General features: G+C 44.1%; 1 protein-coding gene across 24 annotated transcripts in view; it reads left to right on the plus strand.

The window, feature by feature from the left end:
* LOC100762490 (calmodulin-binding transcription activator 1) overlaps positions 1-26,780 on the plus strand; it is an 831,381-nt gene that overhangs the window by 53,924 nt on the left and 750,677 nt on the right. For 3 of the 24 annotated variants that reach the window (XR_004768091.1, XR_004768094.1, XR_004768097.1), the window contains 3 exons: positions 21,637-21,720; positions 23,756-23,905; positions 25,702-25,802. The exons of 5 other annotated variants lie outside the window; for them this stretch is intronic. The gene's annotated coding sequence lies outside the window, so the exon portion shown is untranslated. 16 more of the 24 variants (XR_004768092.1, XR_004768093.1, XR_004768095.1 and 13 more) reach the window with 10 other exon arrangements.

Here is a 26,780-nt window from a genome sequence, read left to right on the forward strand (position 1 = left end):
GTTTGTAGAGTTCTAGCAGGTGTCACTTGCTAGCTTTCTAAGGTTCAAAGATGGATGGTTTGGGAGCTCCTTGTTGAAGTCTGGACTAAAGGGTAGTAGCTGCTTCTTACCACCAGACGGTAGAAAGTCAGAGGAAAATAACTGACTTGTTAGGTCTCTGATAGGTGGGGCTTATTTTAGAGATAGTTGAGTTTTGTCACTGCACTTTGTTGGCTGTAAATTCTGAACTGAGATAGTTTTTGGACTTAGTAGTACATATAAATTCATCAAAACTCACATCAAAACCCCATTTTGATAATCTGAGAAATTAGAAAGTTATCATACTCCACAGCTTGCTGGAACCTCCCATGGCTCCCCGTGTACAGCAAGCCACTTTTCAGTCAGGTGCTTGTCATGGCTCCTTTTAGCCTCCTCTCCAAGGATGCAGCTGCCCATATACAGTTTGTTCCTTTTGTGTCCAGGGTACGGTTGTGCCACAGTTACAGTTAGGAGTGACAGCTGAGCAGTTTGTCTCCTTTTCAGCTGACTAAGAGTGACAGAGACTGGTGCTTCTGGGGCAGAACAGCAAAAGCTGCTGCTGCTGCTGCTGCCTGAGACTGAGTCTTCATAGTTTGCGTATATGATAACACAGCTTTTTAGTATTACATACTGTGTCTCTGAACTATTTGTAAAACTTCAGGGATACTATTTTTTTTATTTAATTTTTTCTTTTTATTTTTGCATGAGAGTCTTCTAGTTCTGTGATTTAAGTCAATTGTTACTTTCCATGCTTTTTCCATTAATTAGTCTTTTGATAAGTGTTCAAAATCAGTTTATTTTTAACATTGTATCTGTTAATCTGTTTCATTGGTGCTTTTGAGTGCCTGCTGTGTACTGCTGTAGAAGAAACCACTCAAGACTAGTTGAAACAGTCAGTCAGACTGCTTAGGGAGGTTGTTTGTTGGGAGCACAATAGTGAGGTTTTGCAGTAGGGCAGTGGGCCCCAGTCTGCTTATACATAAGTCAAGGAGCTAAGATGAAGGAGTGGGTGGGTGGGTGGTGGGTGAAAAATTACTAAGAAGAAACATCAGCAGTTATGGGGGTTCTGACTAAACAACCTGCAAGATTCTTGACAAAGGCAGACAAGAGTGATCAGATACCACATATGGGGGGGGGGGTGGAGGACAAGGAACAGGTACTGAGAATAGTCAGGTACTGAGGGTGGGGATTCTGGCCAAGCCGCCTTGATAGTATGTGTGCCAGCACTGGACTGTGCAAGCCTGACTCTGGTGGACACTAAAGAGAGTAATTCAGAGGAGCCTGATGCAAGTTTGGCCAGGAGGCATTCCATCAGTAGTAATGAGGAATGCCTTACTCTGAGGTAATCCCCTTATTCAGAAGGACATAAAAGAGGCTCTCAGTTGCTGCATCATGGTGTGCTCAGGCTATCAGGAAATGTGTCAAATGATCGTGAGGCACGAGTACATTTGGAAGGTGTTTGGGAGTTTACTGGGCAGGCAGAATTATCAGGCAGACGGGAAAGAGTGGCATGTACACAGGAGTGGGAGAAGGGTAGGTGATGAGTGCTGATGGTAAGACTTTGATTAGCGACCAGTTAGGTTTTCATCTTGAGCAGTCACTCTAGACTGTTTAGAGTAGAGGTTCTTAGCCTGTGGGTTATGACCCCTTTGAGAGGGGGTTGTTGAACAACCCTTTTACAGGGGTTGCTTAAGACCATCAGAAAACATAAACATTTCTATTACCATATATAACGGTAGCCAAATTATAGTTATGAAGTAGCAATGAAAATAGTTTTATGGTGGGAGTCACCACAACATGAGGGACTGTGTTAAAGGATCACAGGGTTAGGAAGGTTGAGAGCCAGTGGTCTAGAGATTGGTGTGGAGAAATGCTGCAATTCTGGTGAGGACTCCAGACCAGAGCAGTTCATTTAACCCAGTTTCTGGACTCTGGTGTAGTAGGGGTTAAAGTGATAGCCAAGATGTGGTGGCCCTTTCCCTAAGCTGACAAAAGACAGGTTATCAAGGGGAGAAAATCCCCCCAAAAAACTAGATTATAATGTTGTGTGTGTTCATGTGAGTGTGTGTGCCCGAGTGTTGCTTATTTTAGGGGTATTTGCAGAGAATTGTGATTGAAAAGAGCCAAACTTTGGGGCTTCTGTACTACATTAATAGGTAAAGGGAAGACAGAATGCATTTGTATGGAAAGAAAGGCTTTAGAGTAGAGAATGACGTCTGGCATCTGTGTGTGACAGTTTCTCTGGCTCTCTTCTCATCTTAGGAGGTTTGAGTTGTTCCAGAGAAGAGGGTTGTGGCAGTTGAGTTATTTGGAGATCTCTGGGGAGACTCTGCTTTTATGAAGATAAGGGATTTTAAAACTCATGTTCAGTTTAAAATACCTTTTTTATGTGTTAGTGACTTTATTCTGAGTTTTCTCCAGGCAGAGGAGAGGAGACTCTAGAACAGAATGCACCAGGAACAGGTTTCAGTAGTGTTGAGTCCATGTTTTGTGGTGGAGCTTGGAACATACGTGTGACATCAAGGCATCAAGGCAGGCAGGCATCCTTGGAGGCAGCTAGATGTAGATGTAGGGTCCAGGGAGAAGCCAAAGCAGCAAAGAGCACTGGTTGAGCTTTCTTAGAGGAATAGGGTGGAGGGAAGAGAATGGTCCTGGAGAACAGCCTGGGTCAGAAAGTAAAGGAGACTGGGATTGGGGAGCAGAAGGGGCAGGAAGAAAATGACCTGACAGAGGAAGCCAGTTGAAGAAGAGGACTGGGAAGTGGTGGAATCTGTTACTGTTCTAGGTAGAAGGCACTGGGCAGACCACATAGAAGGTGAGGCCAAGAAAGAGGAAAGAATATTCAGGTAGCCACTGGGAAAGGTAGGGGTGCTGAGCACCTGCAGCTTTGTCCTTGGGGCACTTAAAAGATGTTTAGGTTTGAATAGGGAAGGAACAGAAGGAGCAAGACACATGCTTGTTAGGCAGCTGTCATCAAACTGCTCTAGTTGGCCATGTGGGGCCAGGGGTATGAGGGTCGCTGCTGTCTGTGGGGTAATGTCAACTGATCATATGGTGCTCATGGTCAGAGTGTTTTTCCTGGAACCCAGGTATCTGCAGAGAGAACAAAGCTGAGAGAGGACAAGTCAGAACGCTAAGATGGAGCCTGTCACTTCAGGGTTAGGTCTGTACCAGAGTCTTGTGTGGAATCCTTCTGCAGTGGACATTGTTCACAGTTTGTTGAGCACCATGTCTCTTCAGACTTAGAAACTCTTGTTCTTATCTTGGTGCCGTTGGCCTTGTGGGAAGGATTGGCATCTTTAGACACATGTTTCTTGTTTCTCAAGTGATCAGTGTGTCCACTGAAGAGTCGAGAAGCATTCTGACTCAGAGCAAGGAAGAAAGAGCAAGGCAAAGGCAGAGGTGCCATGCTTTACTGTGGTTGTGTCCAAGCAAAGTGTTAGTTTAGTTTGTTAGAGCCATGGGGACACGGAGAAGCAGGGGGTGTGCAGTGGCCACGAGCTGTCTCAGGCTGCAGGGCTCGTTTCTATTGGAACACGTTTTCTAGATTAGTTTATAGCATCAGTGCTATCGTGAGGAAAGGCTGGAAGTTCATTTATTTAAATATATTTAGAACAGTTGGTTTACCCCTTAAAAATATTAAGCCATTGCCTCATACCTTATGATATGATATAATAAATCTAAAAATTAAATGTAAAAGAGTGCTAAAAACACTAGAAGAAAATATGAATCAATATTTACATATTGTTCAGATGGTAAAGGCCATACTAGTTATGATGTCAGAACCAGAAAGAAAAGGCTGATCAATTTAACTAACAACAGCAACAAAAATTCATTTGACTGCCAAAAAACAAAAACAAAAAAACAAAAGTATTCATTTGACTGCATGTAAATTTAGGTTTTCTATGTGCTAAAAAGTTCATAAAATTTAAATGTAACTGGCAAAGGATTTGGTACATATTTGGCAGAGGTTTACTATTTCCCTTTTATCTCATAGTGTTGAGAAAGGAAGGACTCAAGGAATATTGAGAGTTTTTGCATGTGTATGTATGCAATGTGTGTATGTATGAGGTGTGTGTATGTATGCGGTGTGTGTGTGTATGTGGTGTGTGTGTGTATGAGGTGTGTGTGTGTATGAGGTGTGTGTGTGTGTATGAGGTGTGTGTGTGTGTGTGTGTATCCGGTGTGTGTGTGTATGCGGTGTGTGTGTGTGTATGCGGTGTGTGTGTGTGTATGCGGTGTGTGTGTGTGTATGGGTGTGTGTGTGTGTATGCGGTGTGTGTGTGTGTATGCGGTGTGTGTGTGTGTATGCGGTGTGTGTGTGTGTATGCGGTGTGTGTGTGTGTATGCGGTGTGTGTGTGTGTATGCGGTGTGTGTGTGTATGCGGTGTGTGTGTGTGTATGAGGTGTGTGGGTGTATGCGGTGTGTGGGTGTATGAGGTGTGTGTGTGTGTGGTTCTCTTCCTCTACCTTATGGGTCCCAGAAATCTTCTCAGGCTGGAATGCTTGCAGGGTCACCTGCAGAGCGTTTCTCTGGCTCTGAAAATGCTTTTGTTTCCACTTGCTTCCAAAAAGTTGATAAAAGTGCCAGAGGAGAAACATGCGGAGAATAAACGAAAGGCAGATGGGAGGGAGAGGGACTTTGTTTTGTTGGTGGTAAGCTGTGTTTGGGTCCTTGTTCCTGGTGAACAAGTAGAAAATGTGGAAAAATTTAAAACAAACTTGTTGAAAGGTTATGGAGGCAAGTGTTCAGAAAACAGTGGGATGATGGTTCAGAATGTTAAAGAGAAGGTAAATTGCCATGCTACAGTTTCCTCTGTTCAGCAAAAAAAAGGGGGGCAAAGTGAGAACTAGGACAGGTTGTTACCAGAGTGACTGAGTCTGTAAGGGTCAGGAAGTCTGAGTAAGAAAAGGAACTGTGTGCAGTGAACAAATGTGACCCAACTGAGATTTCAGTGAGTGGGCTGACCAGTGGATTAGACCTGAAGAGAAAAGAAGAAACACTAAAAATGGAACACAGTGCAACGTGAAGACATCATATATCTGCCTTATAACTGTTGACAGCACAGGTTTCTCAGGTGTGTAAAGAACATTAATCAGAGCTGCTGCTCCATAAACAAGTCTTGAAAAATCCAAAGAGCTACAGTTAGAATGTCAGAGTTGCTGTGAGACAGATTCAATATTCAAAAAATTGATTGGTATAAATCACTAAATTAATAGAATAAAGCTAAAAGTGTGATAATGTTAACAAATACAGAGCCACCTTTGATAAAATCCAGTCTTGTTCAGAAATGAAACAGTCACATGGCTGGAAAGCTGTCCAGCAAGCCTGGAGTTAATGTTAACAGTGGCAACTGTCCTCTTCAGCCTGGGAAAGAAACGAGGTGGTTCGTCACCAGCACTTCTGTTTATTGTGTTACTGGATGTTTTCCCAAGTTCAGTACAATGGGAAGAGGCGAGTTTAGGGATTGGAGAGGAAGGAATATGGCTTTGATCTTAGAAATTGCACACAGCCAGTTTGACTGTATCTTTATAACATTAGTAATAAATGAGGTTGGAGACTCCAGGTAGCTCTAGTTACAGCTGTGGTTCTACACACTGATAGCTAACAGAAAGTGTAGCGTGCCAATCATTCGCCATAGCATAAAAAGCATATTATTTAGAAAAAAAAAACAAAAACTTGGAAGCAGTACAGTTCATGCAAGAACAACAAACACAACAGGGTATAGCATGTTCACTAATTGGAAAACTCACTCTTTAAAGATGTTGATTGTTTGCAAGTGCTTTATGCATTTGACATAGAATCAGGAAGTGCCAGCAGACTTTTTTTTCTGAGGAGAATAGAGTGGTTAAAATTGACAAATGGTTGCTGAAATGTCTGTGGAGATATAAATAGCTAGGGCGAGCTAAATTTTGAAGAACAAACTTTATATGTGCTCCAGGGTAGTAACACTTGCTGTAAAATAGTGAAAATATCCACACTCCACAGAAACTGGGCTGACCACATAGGATCTCCTGCAGGGCAGAAGAGAAAGGACACACATTGCAGTAAGTGGTGTTTGGGATTGGGGATGTAGCTCCTTTATGGAACCTAGTGTAGCATACACAAGTCTCATGCTTGACCTTTAGCATTGCAGAAATAAACAAATAAGTAAATTAGTGAGTAATTGAGCAACCCCAGAGGGCAGGAGTCTGGTTTACTGTGTGTCAGAAAGTCTCTGGTGCATGCTGCTGAGAATTGTCAGTCTGTGCTGCAATCTCCAGAAGACTAGTGGCTGCACCTGCTGTCGGGCTGGGCATTGGAGAAGCCAGTGGTGTAGAAGAGCTGGCTATTAAATAGCAACATACTTCTGGCACAAAACCCTGGTGATTTCTCTCTCCCTGGCAAATAAGACTATGATGGCCCTAGACATTTTGTAGTAATTCAGTAAACATTGCCATTACATGCTCTTTCTGTGCCAGGCTACATATCAGTGGACAGAGTAGATAGTGAATTTACCTTTGAAGAGGTGAAGTCTGCTGGTTACTTGACCAGCATTGTCTGGTCTCTGGAGAAGTATATATGTGAGCAAAATACAGTCACCACTGAGCAGGTCATCAAAGAGTAGACATGTATTTAGGAATCCATTCAGAGGGATACAAAGCCATTGAAAGTAGGAGACTTTAGCTCTGTGAGATGAGGGATCTAGAGAGAGGAATCGTGTGGGGAGGGTTACACCGGGGGAGAGCTTGTCCCATGTGACAAAGCAGGGAGCAAGAGAGAAGGTTAGGGGATAGAATGAGTTGAGTTGTTCAGGGAAGGTCAGCAGCTGAGTTGTTGCTGGCCTTGGGCTACTTCGGGAAGTGGGGTGTCCCAGGACAGGTCCCCACAGTGGAGGCCTGAGACTGTAGACCTTTGCACTCTGTTGTAGCTACTTCTCTGCTGCTTGACTGGCTTCCAGAGACCCTGGGATACATGTACAGTATTCCAGGGGACACTAGCATGCTAGTACCAAGGTGGCGGCATTAAAGCTAGACATCCCTGGATGGCTGGGGTGGGGTTTCCACGGGGCTTTCACGTAGACTGGTCTTGTCCTGGGAATAGGGTGAGTGTGGCCTTGGTGGGGAGGGAGCTGTTAATGTGATTCTCAAGTTGTGTTTTACTCCAGTCATTTCACAGAACGTGATGCTGCTTTATCATTGACCTTCTGCAGTGAATATGAGTCCCTTGTTCAATCAAAAAAAAAAAAAAAAAAAAAAAGGAATTTGGATTGGAGATGAAGAGCAAACAAACCTGAATCAGTTACAGTGGGCTAGAGGCAAGGGAGTGGTGAGAGTGTGGACCAAGGCCCTTCCACAGGTTCTGTGGGATAAAGCCCTGTTGTCTTGCACAGATAGGAGATGTTACTAACTAGAAAAGAGGCCATGCATTGGCTGAGCAGATATTTGCACCTCCATAGAAGCCTTTGTAATATAATATACAAACCATAAAACTCACTTCAGGATTCCCTTCTGAAGGCAGAGACAGACAATAGGGAACCTGTAGCTAACAGCCTCTTTCTGAGAGGCACAGAAGTGCTGAGGAGGTGAGCAGTGAGGTGAACTCGGCAGCATGAGGCATAGCAGGTAGGGGCCATGTTCACAGTCCGTAGGGCTCAGGATATGCCGAGTGTTCATTAAGTGTTTAGTAGGCAGTTGTAGGAACAGTTAATGATACCTGGTCCCAGGAAATAGGAGAAAGAAGAAAGAGGGGACAATCGTGAATGAACATTCTGTTGTCAGGATGTTAGTCCTGATGACCATAATACAAATTACAGTCGTGGGCCAGGCCAGCCAGATATCAGCAGTAAAAACACCTGTATTTGAGCCTCGTGATCTGAGCTTAGCACCAGGGCCCACGCATAGGAAGGAGGTGAGAACTGACCCATGGAGGGTGCCCTGCCATGTCACTCACACAGTAATGTGAGTAAAAATACATTTCTAGGAATCACAGTTCTGTTCACTCTGAAAGGATCTAATTGTTCATTTGTGCTTTGGGTTTTTCTAAGTCATTTTTGGTTCCATGGCCCTTGTTTCATCTTCTCTTTCTTAGGCATTCTAGTGAAATTTACAGATTTTACAGATCTAAGGCCCCTCAAGGACCTTGCCCAACAGAGGGGTAGTTTTTAGATTTTTTTTTACTAATGTAAAAATCAAACTGGTTTTATGAGTACACAACACACACATGCAAGCATATATGTTGGCTTGCTTTACAGCAATTAAACTGGTTTAGCTACATTCAGGCTGTAGTGACTATATGTTGAAGTCCTTTGGATCAGTTAATAGTCCATTTCTATAGTGCATATCTCATAGGCCTTTCCTTGAGTGCAGCCTCACAGTGTTCTGTCCTTGAATCTTATTGGCAGGCCACAATTCTTCCTAATTTAGGCGAGCTTGAGGAGGGTTGTTGTGTGTTTACTGATGCTTTCTATGTGAGGACCCCAGTACCACATGCCTTTACTGTAGCTCGAGACAGCCTGCTTCTGGCTGCACGTGCAGAGTACCCTCTAGTCTGGGAGATTTGGGTGTCTTACATCTGAAAGACTCCACTCCCAGCAAAAGGGAACACATGAGGTCACTCTGTTCTTTGCCACAGATTGTATATTCTTACTCCCAGAAATTACTCTATTACATTTTATTATATGAGTACTTATATATGTGCTTAATGAAAGGTAGTAATAAGTTATCAGTAAAAAATTCTAGCACCATAGAAATGTAGACATTTAAAAATTGTGACTTTCTCCTACATTGTACATCCTAGAGGATAGCCATTGTGTGCAGTTTGATTTTGGGAATGTGTGTTCTAAGTTTGGCTTTGGGGGTGTAAATGATTCTTGAGCAAGTCCTGTGTGTTCCTGCGGTGTAGATCTCTAAACGTGCACGCACGCACACGCACACACACGCACACACACACACACACACACACGCACACACACACACACACAGGGCACACTGTGCGCACCTCTTCCCCTCTTCCTTAACTGCTCTCTCCTTATGACACAGAACACTATGGCCGTTTTCCACGTTGGTGCATATGTGTGGTTATGAATATGCATGATGGCAGAGCAAGGATACCCATAAAAAACTTAGCAATCTCTATTTTGTTCTTACATCATTTTGGTTTGGATTTTTAGCCTTAGATGTTTAATATAGCCAAGCCTTTTTTAAATAGCACACTTAACATTCTGGTTCACATATTTTTTGCATACTTCTCTAGTTATGCTCTCAAGACAGATGTGCTTGTCAAAGGATAAACATTTGCTATGTAGCAATTTAATTCTCAGTAACCAGACATGAGAGTGCATGTTGTACACGTCCTCACCAACAGTAGGTGTTCTCACTCAGGGGTCTGTCACTCTGTTGAGTGAGAAACTGATATTTCCGTTGTCCCTTGATATAGCCCAGGCTGGTCTTGAACTCAAAACCTCCTACTTCTGCTTCCCTAGAGCTGGGATTACAAGTATGTGCAATGATGCCTGGCTCCTTGCTTCCTTTAAGTTTCATCTGTTTGTGTGTTTCTGTGACTGCTTATCTAACTTACTGTTTTTTTTTAAATATCTTTATTTCTTTTTTATTTCTTTTTTTTTCTGAAGTTGGATTTTCACCCTCCTTCCCCCTGCCCTTGCTTCCTAAGTGTTTTTCTTTAAGAACTGTGTGTGTTCTTTTTTTTTTTTTTTTTCTTGCACAAAGCACTTGCAGTTATTATTAGCTTTCTAAAGTGTTGGATATCAGCCCTGTGAACAGTGCCCACAAACTTAGGCTCTTTCTGTTCTTGGATACTTAGAGAAAAGTCTTCGTTGTAGTAGTCATTGGGTTATCTCTCCAGATTCTCCTTTTCTGTTTTATCCTAAGATGTTTAGTGTAACTAAAACTAAAGAAGCCACACAAATAGGGTGAGGCATAGTTATAATTTCATTTTCCTTCCAAATTGCTTCCTGTGTTGAGTTGTTGATCTTTCCCAGCTGACTTGAAATGCTCCAGTTGCCTGTGTTGCTGTGACAATCCTGGGCTCTCTTTTGTGATCTGTTTACCCTGGGCTTATATTGCTGTCACAGTTTTCTTCCCTTACATGGTGACCTTCCCTTCCATAGTAGCAATATAGAAAGAAAATTAGTGGCCATCTCTGCTTAAATATATGTCAAAACCAGAGTGCAGTTTTCAGTATATACTTGTTTGAATGAATTCTGTTGTCAGTTTCAGTAAATGGGCTCATGTAATCTTAAACGCTGTGTGTTGAAGAAGACAATTAAAAGCAGGTCTTGCCACTGACGATGAGACTGGAATAGTTCCTGTCTTTGTTTCTGTAGCCTTCACTTGCTTGACTTTCTCATGTCTGTTCACATCACAAATATTGGTAGGACTGGCTGTGATGGCTGCAGGAGTGTCCTTGGTCTGGTCTGGCTGTGATGTGTCCTCGTAGGGAGGGGCCAGCATCCATGGTCTTTCTGCTTGCACGTGCTCTGACCCATGTTCTCCTACTCTGAGCTCTTTGTGATGATGGTCATGGTGGCCTGGTAGCTGCTTCAGGATTCAGGCAGACAGGTGTCTTTTACATTTATACAACAGAAAATTAGAGTGTTAATGGTTTCTGTGCATAGAACTCAGCAGTGTAAAGTCCATTTTCGTTGTGTAACCACCACCATCATCCAGCTCCAGAAACTGAAACTCCATCCTCAGACAGCCTATCCCTGACAGCTTCCATTCTGGTATCTGCATTTGGTTCTAGGGACCGTCTACAGGGAGTCAGGCAGTGCTGTCTTTGTGTAGTTAATGTAGTGTAATGCTTTAAAGCTTTCCCCATGGTGTAACATACGCTACCCTCCCATCCTTCTGATTTTATGATGCACATTTATTTTTAACTGTGTGTGTAGGTATTGCATATGAGTGCAGGTGCTTGCAGAGGCCAGAACAGGGCATCAGCTCCCATAGAACTGGACTTAACAGGTGGTTGTGAGCTGCCATAAAGGGTGTTGTGACTTGAATTTGGGTCTTTTGCAGGAGCAATTTGTGCTCGTAACTTCTGAGGTATCTCTCCAGTCTCCTTCCCTTTTAAAGCTGAATATTACATTATGTAGATACCTCATTTTGCCTCTGTATGTTTTGAATAATGCTGTCATGAACATGGGTTTGCAAATTTGAGATCCAGACCCCCCATTTGCTATTCAGGTATTTTAGTTTGAACCTAGCTCCCATTATTTATTCTGTAGGACCTTCTTTCTTGGGTCACCAGTGATCTCAAAGTTAAAATAAAGCCAGGTATGTGATTTATGCCTGTGATCCCATCACTCAGGAAGTAGAAGTAGGAGGATTGCTGTGAGTTCTAGGCCAACCTGGGCTATGTAGCAAGACTTGGGTTTCAATAACATCACCACCACTACCAACAGTGTCACCAATACCTTGTCTCCAAAAACAAGGAATTTTTTTAGTGTGTGCTTTTACTGTGTCACACACACCACAGTGAGCACACACACCACACCTCCCCGGCTCTGGGATGTGTGTGCTGGATGCTCCCTCTTGTCCTCTTCTTGAATTTAAAAGTGGAATTTTCTTAGGTCTTGGCTTTATGTCTTTTGTCTGCTACCACTAAATATGGATGTTACTTGCCTCTTCCTACAGACACACACACACACACACACACACACACACACACACACACACACACACAGAGAGAGAGAGAGAGAGAGAGAGAGAGAGAGAGAGAGAGAGAGAGATTTTATCAAATAGGTTTCAGCTTCTCCTCTGTAAGATGTCTTTTGATTAAAAGAGGATCATAAAGACAAGAATATAGATTGTGTGAATGGCAGTGGCTTTAAAGGGTGTGACACTTATGACATATAATTGATAAATACTGTATGCTCAGAAGGCTGAGTGTGATGGCTTAATGTGTGTAGAGTGTGTAATGATGAGCACAGTCAGCGTGTGCTATTCCACACCTGCTGTGTCTGTTGAGGAGGTGACTTTTAGCACTGGGACCAGCAGGGTGTGCATTGAGTTCCCAAAACTCATCCCTTTTACAGCTGGGAGTCTGTACTCCTCAGCCAGGGTCTCCTTGTCACAGTCAACCCTGACAGCCATTGTTCTTTCTGCTTTATGGGTTTGGGTCCCCTCCCTCCCTCCCTCCCTCCTCCCTCCCTCCCTCCCTCCCTCCCTCCCTCCCTCCCTCCTCTCTCCCTCTCCTCTCTCTCCTCCTCCCCTCTCTCCCTCCCTCCCTATCCCCCTCCTCCCTCCTTCCCTCCCCTCTCCCTCTCCCCCTACCCTATCCCTCTCCTCCCCCCCCTTATCCTCTCCCCCCTCCCCTCCCCTCTCCCCCCTCCCCTCCCCCTCTCCCTCCCTCTCCCCTCTCTCCCTCTCTCCCCTCTCCCCCTCCCTCCCTCTCTCCTCCCTCTTCCTCCCCTCTCCTCCCCTCCCCCTCCCCCCCTTCCCTCTCTCCCCTCTCCTCCCCTCTCCCTCTCCCCTCTCCCCTCTCTCCCCTCTCCCTCTCCTCTCCTCCTCCCCCTCTCCTCCCTCCTCCCCTCTCTCTCTCCCCCCTCTCGCCCCTCTCTCCCCTCTCTCCCTCCCCTCTCCCCCCTCTCTCCCCCTCTCTCCCCCTCCCCCTCTCTTCCCCCTCTCCCCCACTCCTCCTCTCTCTCCCCTCCCCTTTCTCCCCTCTCTCCCCTCTCTCCCTCTCCCCTCTCCCCTCTCCCCTCTCCCAGTGCTGCACTGGTGAGCTGCATCCTGGGGCTCCCTTTCTCTTTCTGACATCCATTCTTATTTTTACCTTGCATAATTCCAGTTTGCCAAAGGACTCTACTGAAATTCACACCAGAGCTGCCTTCTTGAGTTTGTTTCTGGAGAGGTATCTGGTGTGGACTCCAGAGGACCTCAGCCTCTAACTCTAGTCAATTCTTAGGGTCAGATCTAAGATAAACCTTTTATATTAGGGAAATTGTAGGGTGTTACTGAGCTCTCTGCCCTGTGCCTGGCTCTGGTTAATACTGAGCTGGCTCCTTGGTCCCCAGTGAACTGATGCCATCATAACCTGTACTGGACACTTCCTTCACCTTCTCTTGTTCCTCTTCATGTCCTTCTGCTATGTCACACTGCCTAGCTATCCTCTCTTCTTAGGCTTCATTTAAATGACACTTTTTCTGGCTTGTTGTGGTGGTGGTGACCTTGACAGGAGAACTATTTTTGTATGATGTTCTCTGGTTTGGGTTTGTTTGCTAACCTTCCTCATGGCTAGATGGGAGTTGAGGACCACTGGAAGGAAAAGAACCATTCTTACCACATTATGTCAAAGGCACCTTTTCTTTACACAAGGTATTATCTTGATATTAATATCAGCTAACTATATCTACTGCAAGGCTACTGTGGTTCCCTTTGGGGGTCATTTGGAACACTTTGCCCTTCTTTTGATCTGTATTGGATCTTATCCAAATTCTCAAATAAATTTCCATTCTTTATGTACACCACTCCGTCTGAACTGAAATGACCCTTGGGTTCTAGACTGTATTTGGGCTTCTCGAGACCCTTTTACCCACTGTACCTGGTCCCAGCTTGGTCTCCATCCAGAATAGTCTTTAGACTACTAGTGCTTTTTCTTCAAGACTGCCCACACCTTCCACAGGTCTGAAGTCTCGCTGCTGACTGTCTCTGCATTCCCAGCTCTAAATGGTCTTTTCTGGCTTGGATTGGTGCTCACTCTCTCTCCACTGTTTTTCTCCAGATCTGTCTAATGCCTTGTGGGGTCAGTGAGGTGAATTTTCATACATGTCTAGATCTCTGTCTGAGCTGTGCCTGGATCATTATGGTATAGCATGCTGAAACTTTGTCTCCACTGCTTTCTTTGCATCCATCCTTGGTACCTGCTCCTGAGGTCTGCTCCAACGTATGCACTTGATAAATGTTTGCCCACTGGATGAATTTTTGTCAGAAAACAAAACTCTTCACTTTTAGCTTATGAACAAGTTCTCGAGTGTAGTTCTCCTTGTGTGGATAGCAGTGTGGATCCTTTCCTGTGTGCTCTAAGGTGTGGTGAGAGGTTCGGCGTTGGGTTTAGGAGTGCATGATCAGCCTCGGCTACTCTGGAGGCCCCTGCATTGTACCGCTTGCTGTGTGCAGAGTGTGGGTTGAGTTTGCGTAAACCCGTTGGAGTTGGAGGAGACCCTCACAGACCATCCCTTTAGAGTTTGAGCTATGTACCCTGAATTCCAACTTTAAGATTTGCCGTCTTGAATTGCCAATAGCTTCCCATTAAAGTATGAAACTTCATGTCCACCTCCTCTCTCCATGTTGAGGTTTGGTCTGGCTTGGCATGCGTAGGTCTTAAAACACTATGACAGCTGCTGAGTTGATACGAACAGGTGCCATGCTGTTTCCTTGTAGTCATCCATTGCCTCTGGCTCTTACACTATTTTTGCCCCCTCTTCAATAATTTCTGAGCCTTTGGAGGACAGAGTAATATAACACACACACACACACACACACACACACACACACACACACACACACACACTCCCTCCCTCCCTCCCTCCCTCCCTCCCTCCCCTCCCTCTCTCCCTCATATTTGGGGCAGAACACTCTTCAGTCTCTTATTCCCTGTGTTGATCATCAGCTACATACACAAAAACATCTCTGATAAGGATTGAGAAATGACTTAAATCTATAGGTTTAATGTTAAGTCATTAGGGGCTTGTTTAACACTATCTCTGTTCGGCAGAATAATAATAGTAATTTCTCTCCTGGGATCCATAATTTGTCTATCCTTTTGTCCTAATATGGTGCCAGGTGTGAATTTCATCTTGTGGAGTGGGCCTGAAATAAAATCAGAGAGTGATCGGTTACTCCCATCAATCACATTTACTCTGCTACTGTCTGACCAGGCCTGTTACTATTGTAGCTTGCAGAGGTCACAACTCAGTAAGACTCTGGCAGCATGCATAGCACCTTCCAGCGTTGTGGAAGCTAGCCAGGCGAGATGATGCTTCCATGTCAGTACTAGGTTGGTGTTTCTTTTTATGTGATTAGGTATGTGGTTTCTTCAGTAATAGAGTCTTACCATCAAGTTCTTTAGCAAGAGCCTGTAGTGTTTGGGGTCTTTGGGAATCTCATTGACTTACCTCTCCCCTAAAAGTGACCCATGCTGCCCCATTATTGGATTTGTATTTTAACTTTTTATGTATGTGTATAGATGCATTTTAGGAGGCTTCTACAAGTTTCCATATGACTTTTCCAGAAAGTAGTTTTTGTTATCTTTCCCTCCCTATTTCTCTCTTCTACCCTGCCTCCCCCTCCTCCACTCCACTTCATACTAATTCTCTTGAGTTTTAAGCACCTAAAACTTAAGTCTTGATAGAGAGGGAGGGACCACCAGTAAGCTGTGTTTGAATTTACTTTCTTACAAACAAAAACCAACTGTCACATACAAGCATTTGTATAATGTGTGTATGACTCCTGCCCTGTTTCTGTGTGGTCAAGTTCCTGGGGAGTATAGGGTCTCTCCTCCTGTCTTGCTGCTAGAGTGCTGGGATTGCACACATGCACTCCTGCATCCGGGATTACAGACGTGTGTGTCTACATGTAGCTTAACATGGGTTCTTGGGATCTGAACCCAGGCCTTCACGCTTAAAAGACAAACATTATACTCACTGAGCTCTCTTTCCAGCCTTAGATTTTAGGGTTTCTCTGTGGCTTTGGAGGCTGTCCTGGAACTAGCTCTTGTAGACCAGGCTGGTCTCGAATTCACAGAGATACACCTGCCTCTGCCTCCTGAGTGCTGGGATTAAAGGCATGCGCCACCAACTCCCGGCTCTTTTTTTTTTTTTTTTTTAAATGGGGTTTCTGGTGTGTAGCCAGTATGGGTAAGCAGCACCAAACATTCTGAATACAGAGCCTGTGTATCCTGTGTATGAATAGGGAGGGTTCTCTTGCCATCTCTGATAATAGACAGGCAACAAAGAGCTCAGGCAGTGGCTTCCTCCACAGCCTCCCTACTCTGCATGCACAGTCCCAGCGTGGCCTGGTTCCAAGAGTGCAGTGTGAGGCTGAATCCTTGTCCTGGGCTCCCACTTAGCATTCTTATCCTCAGACAGCTTTCTTTATCGAGGAACTGGCATGTGATAAATTATACTCTTTAAAAATATCTTTATATAAGAGTCTCATGTAGCCCTGTCTAACCTAGAATTTGCTGTGTAACGTAGCTGAGAGTGACTTTGATAGCTGACCCTTCTGCTTCTATGCTCTGGGTGCTGGAACTACAGACATACACTACTCTACCCTGTCTATGTGCTTCTGGGGCTCAAACTCGGGGTCTGGTGCATGCTAGGTGAGCATATTAACAGCGGAGCTGTGTTTTGATTGGATTTTTGATGGTATTTGGTGTGGTGGGGTAGTCAATGTACAGGCACTTGTTGTAGGTCAGAGGACATCCTTGGGTATCAGTCTTTGGATTCCATCTTGTTTGAGGCAGGTTTTTTTTTTTTTCTTTTTCTTTTTCTTTTTTTCTTTTTTTTTTTTTTGCTCAGTGCTTGATAAGGCAGGCTAGCTGGTGAGTTTCTGTGGGGTTTCCTGTTTCTGCCCCATATCTTGTAGAATTACAGATGGGTACAATCATTTGTAGTTCTATGTGGGTTCCAGGGATCCAAATTTTGATTTTTACACTATGTGACCAGTGTTTTATCTATGGATCCAGCTCCTCCAGCTCCCTCTATTTTTATTTTTAATTGATACATAGTAATTTCATATTTATGGGCTTACTCAGTTTGTGCTGATCAGAGCTATTGATTGGCATACTATTAACTTGAGGATGTGTATGTATGTGTATGCTGAGAAGAATCCAAAGTTTTTCTTGTAGTTATTTTGAAATATACCATTGTTGTCAACCAGTCACAGTAATGTTCAGTAACCAGTGTTACAGAACATTAGAAGTTACTCCTTCTAGCCAGGCATGGTTGCTCATGTCTGTAATAATCCAGCATTTTGGAGGCAGAGGCAGTAGGATTGCCATGAGTTTGAAGCTAGCCTGGACCAACTTGAGCTACAAATGTATGAGACATTCTCTCAAAATAATTAATGCTCATTGTCCCCTTTCCCTTTGCACCATGTTTTATTCTTGTCTATCAGCCATCCTGGGTTCTGGTAGCCACTACTCTTCTGTTTCTGTGAGGTCGACTGTTTAGCTCTTGTATGTGAGACCATGTGCAGTGGTGTGTGTGCTTCATTGTACAGTGGTGTGTGTGCTTCATAACTGCACATATGAACCTGGCATGAGCAGCCTCAGAGGTCTTCACAGTTCCTCCCTGCCATCCTCTTTATCCATTCTGGAATACCCTAAACTACCAGAGGAAATGGTTACCTTCATTGTTGAAGGTAAATAGTTTTAGGTTGGTCTCCTCTGCCTCCCTCTCACTCCCTCCTTGACTCTCCTCTGCCTCCCTTTTTATTTGTGTGTGTATGTGTGTGTGTGTGTTTGTTTTTGTTTTTGTTTTTTCGAGACAGGGTTTCTCTCTGTAGCTTTGGAGCCTGTCCTGTCACTCACTTTGGAGACCAGGCTGGCCTCGAACTCACAGAGATCCGCCTCCCTCTGACTCCCGAGTGCTGGGATTAAAGGTGTGTGCCACCAACGCCCGGCTTATTTCTTTGTTTTTCTTGCTCTTATTGTATAGTCCAGCCTGGTCCAGGTCTCTAAATCCTCTTGCCATAGCCTGCCTAGTTTTGGGGCTACAGGTGTGTGCTATCTCATCTCCCTACTCCCTTAAAATTAATACAGTGGGGCTGGGTAGCACACACTTCTTTAATCCTAGCTCTTGGGAGGCATAGGCAGGTGTATTTCTGTGAGTTTCAGACTAGCTTGGTCTGTTTAGTGAGGTCCAAGTTAGCCAGAGCTACATATTCAAAGAAAGAAAGAAAGAATATAGTAGGAATACCATGATTGTAGGTGTGGGATGTCTTATCATTTATAGAAAGTTTTGGAGAAACGGGCATGTGTCTTAGTTCATCTTAGAGACAAGTAATGAAAGCTGGCATTCTGAAAATTTGGAGAACCAGAAGACATGATGATGGTTGGCAGAAAAAGGAGGTTGCACCCCATCTTGGGTCAAACACTGGGTCTGCGAACATGGGGGCCTTGAGCACGGGGACTGCAATCACTGGGGTCGTTGAACATAGGGACTGCAGAGTCTTTTCTTTCTGGTGTTGGAGCAGATTGCAGTTCTACTGTGTTGGGCAAGCTAACATAGACCATAGCATGAAGTGGTAACAGCTCTCTAGTTTCTGCTTAACTGGAAAACTGGATATAGCTCAAGTCCATTTGATGCTTCACAGAGTGGCATGCTGGGGATTTATGTTCTTATATTTATAGATTAAAATAACAAAATTTGCCCCATCACCTTAATCAGCTTTTGGCTGATTGTCTCTTTAATCAGTACACATACTTGCAGAACTTAATATCTGCTGAAGAAAGCATTACATAACAGCACTAATAGCCATTTTGGAAAAAAAAAAAAAAGGAAAATGGCTAGGATTCTGTTTCCATGGGCTTCCTCAGCTCTGTACCTCCCCTGACTTGGAATCTTTTGACTTTTTTTCTTCTTCGAGACAGGGTTTCTCTGTGGCTTTGGAGCCTGTCCTGGAACTAGCTCTTGTAGACCAGGCTGGTCTTGAACTCACAGAGACCCGCCTGCCTCTGCCTCCCGAGTGCTGGGACTAAAGGCATGCGCCGGCTCTTTTGACTTTTTTTATTGTGGATTTCTTCCCACTTCTTCCTTATTTGTTATGTCTGAAGCTAACTTCTGAGGGAACACGGCAGCACTTCTTTCCTCTCTTAGGCCTTTGCTGTCTGAAAAGGGAGCCCCTTCCTCTTGCTTGTGGATCTGTTGAGAAAAGGAATTAAATTGTTGGTAAGTGTGTCCCAGACAGTTTGCTGTGAGAGTCCCTGGGGAACCCTGCCGGTAGCAGGTGGATAGATTTAGATCAAGGATACACAGAATGGTTTGGAGGTTGGTTAGGGCTTTTGAGCATTCACTGTTTATTCTGTTACTAGTTATGGCAAGAGGCAGACTGTATATAACTCTGTAAAGTTTCCCTGAGGTGGTCTGGAGCTCTTTCCCCACTTGATAGAAAATTCCCTGTGGTTCCTTAGCTGGGAGCTTATTCCAGTCTATGGCAACTCCTGGCTATTCTATGTTTCTTCAGTGAGGACTTCATCTCTAGCTGACTACTGTGGCTGTAATGAAGGCAAGGAAGGCTTCTAGAGAAGAAAAGGAAGATGGGTAATTTTGGTTCATGAGGTCTATGGCTGCTTGAGACCTGGAAATGGTCTAGAAGGCAGAGCATTCCGTGGGGGAAACACATTGACTCGTTAGAATTAAGTCAGCCCCTTGGATGAAGACTGCAGCTACCCAGGCCCTGAACCTTCTAGAGCTATGGGTCCAGAGTAACAGCTTTGGGTCAAGTAGGTGTCCACCAGACCTGCTGTCTGGAGCACAGCTTGAGGGCATCCTGTGCCAGCCTCCGAAGGCACAGTGGTCTCAGAGCTGCTGTCCACATAGTAGGTTCCTGTGCTGGGTCTTTGCTGGCAATGGTAGAGTGCACGCATGCTTTACCTTCCTGTCTGCTGTTCTAGGTACTTGTTAGGACCATCGTAAACTCCCTTCAGCCCAACCTTCTCCCCAAACCAAAAAACACTGGCTACGATTCTTAATTGATTGTTACTTTAAAAATCAGGTGACTGTTGTCGCCATGGGAGAAGTGCATTCAAAGATTTGTCTGTCAACAGTTAGGTAGGGGTGTGAGTCCACTCCCATGAAAGGGCAGGGCGAGCTAGGGAACAACGGGCAACTTAGAAGTTGCATTTGCTTTGGGTAGTTTATGTCTAACATGTCTGGCAGGACTGATGAATTGACAGAAATTTGGGGAACTGTTTCTGTAGGCTATGGAATTTTAAGAATGATTTAGAAGACTTTTAAAATGCTTCTAAAAGTCATCTGATTATTAAGAAGGATTATGAATATATGTTTAGTAGTGGACATGTTATTTGATCTGAACTGATCTGGTACTTCTTTTTAATATAAAATATAAATATAAAATATTCTAGGAAAACAAAACTTGAGTTAATGCCACACTGCTGGCTTCTTGTCTTTTGTTACAAACGTGCTGAGATGGTCTCAGTAATGAAGCTACTAAAGCACCGTATGCATTGTTTCTATGGGGTATCGATTCCTTTTGCAGTGTTCAACAGCGCCTGCATGCCTCCCAGCAGCAAATGTGTGTGTGCCAGGCTGTGTGAGATGAGGGTTCCAAAAACGAAATGTTGGTTTACTTTTCATAGCTGTGCGCAACTGAAGGGAAAGCCGTGGCTTTAGAGACGTGGCCTTAAGCACTAACAGTGCATGATGATCTGCTGTTATCTTAACAAAACCTAATCAGAGGCAGCAAAAGCTGGCATTCATAGAATTATTTTATTTATCCATAAGCCACTAGAAGGAATATCTTATTTCTTTTAATAAATCCTTCTAGACGGTCGTCTATGTTTTAATATATAAGTATATGGGGATGTGGTTTTTAACAAGGTTAACTCAAGTGTTGGGTATGGCCACGTGAAGCTCAAGTGGGAGAATGGAAGGTTTGCTAAGATGTAAGAACATCAGGCTGCCTCTGCCCCAGCTCTCCACCTGCCTCAGGCAGCAGGCCATTGTACACAACAGGGCTTCTGAGCGCTCACTGTCTGCTCAGCATAAAGAGGCTGGATCCTGAATCAGGAAAGAAACAGTAAGGACAATTAGTTGTCCTTTTGGGCTGGTCGTTTACCAGGGAATGAGCATTTACTGTCACTGTTTGCTTGTTGTTGTAACTGTGGTAAGTGCCACAGCCCGGTGGTAGTTACACTTCAAACAAAGCCTCTCCTGTTCTTGGTAGGAACATAAATAAGTTTGTTAATGAAAGTGAGTAAGTGTAACATTTGTTGGTGAATGAAGCCTGTTAGATACCTCTTTCCTCCTTGGTTCTCCCTCATGCCAGGCTCCTGTTAACTGTGTAATTCCAGTAGGCATAGCACGTTGTTATTTTGCTTAAAATGTCCCTTCCCTTGTGCAGTGAAAGTTGAATGTGAGAACAGACTTAATAGGTATAGTTACACAGTTTATTTTATCATGTATCACTTTATTGCTGTCTTCTAGAACATTGTTATACTAAATGTTCCAATAATGGGAATTTTATGCTGCTACTTCAAATGAAAGAAATTTGCAAAAACTCAATTTTGGAACTCATTCCTTGATGGGGGGGGCACAACTCACCATGCTGTGACCAAATTAGATTCCTGATATGTTGGCAACTTATCAAACACTGTCATTTCCAGAAAACAGGGTGTGGATTCCAACTGAAATGAAATGCCAGCACTTCCCAGCCACTTTCAATTGGAAATATTGGAGGTTTTTAATATGATTGGTTAAATATTTGTATTTTTTTTTGGTTGGTAACATGATTAAAATTTGGTTTTGTACCTGAATAAAAATGGCTCTCCATGGAATCAGGGAGGACTGTTCAATTGCAGGGAGAGCTTCAAGAGCTTGATTGTTGATTCCTGGAGATGCTGGTTGTACTTACTGTAGCTCCTTTGTTTTGCAGAGATCATGATGCAGCCGCCCTTTTGGATTTCTTTTTAATAATGTGTGACCCTTCACCTTTGATCCCCTGACCTGCATTACCTTGGTAACCATTTCATTTTTTAATTTAATTTCATTTTTTAATTTTGGTGTACAAGCTATAACATTTCATCTCTCCAAGTGCAGCACACTGATTTCCTCAAATAGAAATTCTCCTTTGAGTGATAAAGTTGCAAATGCTGTCTTCATTTTCTGTATTGAAACTCACTTTGGTTTCTAAGAGTAAAGTGTAATCTGTGTTTTCATCCTTTTAAAATTTAAGTTTAAAGAGTGCATTTTCCCATGTAGGGTATTTCCTTTTATGTCCATATTTTGCAAAAACTATGAATTAGCTGATGTTTCCATGTAACTCACGTATACATCCCCAGGCTGCCTGAAGTCTCCCTTCCCATTCCACCCCCCCATACACACTGATGCTCACATCCCTCCACCCACACCTCTCCTCACATCCACCACAGCTCTGCTGCTGACTTCCCCTCAGAAACAGCAGCAGTGTAATCTGGTAGTCTCTTGAAGGCCAGATTTTGTGTTCTCAACTTCTACTGAAAAAGTTTAAATGTTTTTATTTCATTAAAAGGATAGAAGAATTCAGTTATCTCATCAAATTTCACCTCTCCCCATCCTTTATAATCCACTTCTTTTAAACATAAGAGAAAGTAATGGTTTACATTATCCATGATGTTTTTGTCTTTGCTGAAATATGGTCAGCGCTGGTGGACCTTATACCAAGTTAATTTATGTTCTTATTGCTCTTTATTTGGCTCTTAGAGGTTTTTTTTTTTAAGATAATACATTGGTTTTTAAAAAATTTATCTTAAAAACAAAGCAGAACAAAATCCAAAGCATATTTAATTCTTTGAACTGATAAAATACCCCCGACCCCCAAAAATCACATGTAATTTCTTGGTGTGACCCAGTGAAGCACAGATTATTTTTAGTATCTCGTTATTTTATTCTCTAATGTTTAATGCTGATATTTCAACTGCACATAGCTGAAACTTGTAGGTGAACCCTGAAGTAGATTAAGTCCTTTCCAAGCTTTGTTGATATCTATGAAAGTTTATATCGTTCAGTAGAACCATAGAGCAGAAGGAGCTGCTCATTGTTGACCAGAACTCCTGCACTCTCCTGCACTGTTGGAGCTTCCACGCTTGTTTCTGCTGTTACACCTTCATGCTTGCAAAGCTGCTTCAGGCCTGCTGGGTATCTTGTCATAATTGCAGAGCACCAGAGTTGAGAAATAGAAACAGATAAGACTCCTGTGGTTCTGAAGCCCTTGTCATGGCACCTGTCCTGGGGGTTGGGCCTGAACCTTGACTGTTCAGGTGATTTTAAAAACATTATTATCATAATGCCCTGCACAGCTGTGCAGGAGTATTTTCTCCACCGTTTTATGTGTCCTTTGTTTCTTGGGTGCCGTGTCCTTCAGCAGCAGAGGACTGGCACCTGATGGAAGAGTTCACGGACTCTCAGAGTGGCAGGAGATGGTGACTGTCAGCTCCTCTCCTCTCAGCTGCCTGATGGCACCCAAGGGAGTCACAAGCTCCCTGTTGACAGAGTTGGCTCTCTGGAGTCCAGTACTTTATTCATAAATGTAGTAGGAGCCTAGGACACATTAGTAGATACAGAAGTGAAGTGTTTCATTGTCATTGTGATTCGATAATTAGATTTTTCCCTTAAAGCTTTAGTACATTTTTAATATAACCTATTTTTTTTTCCCTCAGAGTGCTAGTGACTTAACACATTGACTAATTATTTTTGACGAACAAAATAGTTTTTGGTTAGAACTTAGGACTTGTACTAAGTTGTAAGCCCCACAGATACTTCTTATGTAATTGTGATTCACTGAGGGTGTCTCGCCTGAGAGTGAGAAAGCCTGGTCTGGACGAGCAGTCAGCACTTGTTAAGGTGTTAGCCCGAGCTAAAGAATTCCAGCAGGCTTCAGAAGACAGGGTTTGGTTTGAAAGCAGTGAGTTGGGAGCTTGGCTCTCAGGTAGGAGTTTGTAAGCCGTGTTCTTGCTGCTTCCATTGTAATGTGTGTGAAATACAGACACTGTATGTCTCCTACTTGCTTTTTTTAGGGTTGTTGGGAGGATAAATGAAACACACTGAAAACTCAGAAGAAAGGTGCTTTTGAAACTGAACCTCATCCTATGGCTGTGCCAAGAGGCAGTGGTAGTGAACCCCGTGGTGAAGGGCCAGGACCATGGCTGTGGAGCCAGGCTGCTGAGGTTCGAACCCCACCTTGGCCTCTTGCAGGTGTTCTGACTGCAGCACATTCCCTAGCTGCCCCATTCCTGAGTTTACTTCCTCTTTAAACTGGGTGACAGTAATAGCACCCACACCCAGGATCATGGTGAGTCCTAGCAGTCATGTGTGTAGAACAGCACTAAGTGCAGTGTGGCCAGGTCTGCATGCACCTCAAGCACAGCAGGCTCTGGCCCTTCCTCCCTCAGTCTTTACCACTGACTTAGACCCTTGGATGCCTAGAGAGGACTGCAGAGCACATGGTAAGTAAGACATCTGCAGCCGATGCAAGCTCCAGGCAGAGCTACACAGCCTCTTAGTCTTACAGCAATAAAGTCCAGATGCCAGGAGCTGCCTCATCTGCTGCTGTTACCTACCCACCCACCTACCTACCTACCTACCTACCTACCTACCCACCCACCAACCCACCCACCCACCACCCACTCCTCCCTCCCTCCCTCCCTCCTCCCTCCCTCCCATTTTTAAAGGTTCTTTTGTTTACCTGACTTTGACTTTGGAGACAAAAGGGAAGAGACTGAAGAAAGTCACCGCTTGCCTGATTAGCTGGACTCACTTCACACTACCCTGGTCAACCTTGCAGCTAGCTTACAGGGAGTCAGGGTGTGGAGCTAACTAGTGTTTCCCTCAGCTGAAGGAGGCTTCAGTGTCCTCTTGAGTAAAGGGGAAATGACCTCACTGTCACCTGTGTGCAAGAATAGATAACAGGTGTTCTTCCCCATGCTTTTACACATTTCCCAGGGGGTGGGGAGGCCTGTGTGAGCACACTGATGCTCAGGTGGGTTTAATGTGCTCTCCAGACTCACACTTCATTATGCTGTCAGGTTTCATGACACTTGCTGCCTCACACAAGACAGTTCTGCTGTTTGGCTGCAGGGATCAGCTGTGTGCATTGTCTTTCCCTCAGTCATCAGATAGACATAACAGTACTAAGTTTAGTAAGACTTGACTGATAACACTGGCCTCTTAGTCCTGGCTGTGGATCTGGAGCCCCTTGTGTAGTTGATTAAAAACTTGCATCCCTGGCCCACTCTGTAGTTCTGATCTTCTAGCTGATGAATCCACAGGGTTCAGAAATCCTGGGAATTTATTTTATAAAAAAGGAAAAGAGCAGCTAAATAACTTGCACACATATAAATGAGTCTTTCTGGAACAGTGGTGCTGTTACTTCTAGAGCAAATTATGCTGTAAACAAAAGTGGGTCTCTCCATGCTGACTGGCCTACAGCCCCAGCCATGGCTCTGCACAGCTGTCCTCAGTGAGAATCGGCCATCACAAAAGCCAGGCTTGTGCTTACACCGTCATCAGGTTCAGGAAGTAGAGGGCTCTCTTTTCATTTCTGTTGCTGTGATTTAAAAACAAACAACTGACAGAAAAGCAACTTAGGGGAGAAAGGGTTTATTTCAGCTCAAAATTCCCAGTTATAGTCCATCACTTTGGGGATGTCATCGCAGAGCTTGAGACAGATCAGAGAACCACAAACTTAGTGCTTAGTGCTCAGCTAGTGTTTTATAGTCAAAGAATCAGGGAGTGGAGCTGCCCACTTTGAGGCTGGATCTTTCGTATCAGTTATGGTAATAAGACAGTCCCTGACGGATATGCCTACAGAACAACCTACAAGGTCCCTTATTGAGACCTTCCTTCCAGGTACTGTTGTATAAACAGAGTGAAGGACCACAAGGGTCTTTCTTGCTTTCTCATTCTGTCACCTTTCTCCTTTCATTTCTTGTACATTTAGTTTTCCTTTCTCTTTTCTTTACAGTTCTGACCACCGGCCCCCACCCCACCTCATCACGGATGTTTACAGTTTGTCTGTCTTCACAGTGTAATATGCTTACAAATCTTCAAGGGGCTTAGCACATAGTAGGTGTTCAGATGACTTTTAAGTTTTGTCTTGTATCTGTTTTGGAGTAGGTGCCACCCTTCATTAGCCTAAACATTGTTAGGCTTCATGGTGGTCTTCTATCCTGATTTTGGTTCATCTTGAGGATTTTTGCCACATGGGCTTCAGTTGTCAGAGAAATGCCAGGCTTAGGTACTAGGATGGGTTGGGCTTGTCTTGGAGAGGCGTCTTGCCTTGGGCCTTTACATGGCTGCTGTGTATCATTTAAAGTGTAAGGTGGGTGATCACCATATTGAACCCCTTGATTTTTGAAGTCTGCTCCGGAGAGGCAAGGGCTTCAGACCTTAACCACCTACCTCCAGCAGTGAGGCGGGGTCGTCAGAGTAATCTTTTTCCCCTCCACAAGAGCAAGTGCTATAAGGTTAGGGTGACGCTGAGGAAGTAGAGGCCTCAGTGTGCAGTCAGGCAGCTCTGTGAGTCTCCAGATCTGTGCAGTTGGCTTGGGTGCCACCTGGTGGCCTTTGAGGTCCTTCTGATGACCTTTGCCCTTGTGGCTTCTGTGGAGACTAAGAAACACAGTGGGGGTGTGGGCAGTACTCTACTATTCCCTATGAAGGTTTGCCCAAGCCAGAGGAGTTGGTGAAGAAGATGGCATCAGAATTGCTGCCATGCAGAGTGCTATGGAAGTTCTAGTACCCAGTCACTGATTCTCCCACAGAGTGAAAGCCGCGGTCCCATGGAAATGGCTCAGCCTTCACTTCCAGTCCTTTTAATCCTTCATCTTTCCAGAGATAGTTCTAAGAGGGCGGGGCGAGGAACAGGTAAAATTCTTGGCCCAGGTCTGTCTCTGGGTCTCTTCCTGCTGGGCTCTGCTTTCCCTCAGGCCTCTGGCACACACTCTTGCAGCACATAGTAGACACTCAGCGAATGCTAACTCTTCATTTCTCATTAGCTCAGGTAATTAAGAGCAGGGGCTGAAAGACTACACGTATCTGTGC

This window comes from Cricetulus griseus, chromosome 2 (genome assembly GCF_003668045.3).
Source record: "Cricetulus griseus strain 17A/GY chromosome 2, alternate assembly CriGri-PICRH-1.0, whole genome shotgun sequence".
Classification (NCBI taxonomy): Eukaryota; Metazoa; Chordata; class Mammalia; order Rodentia; family Cricetidae; genus Cricetulus; species Cricetulus griseus.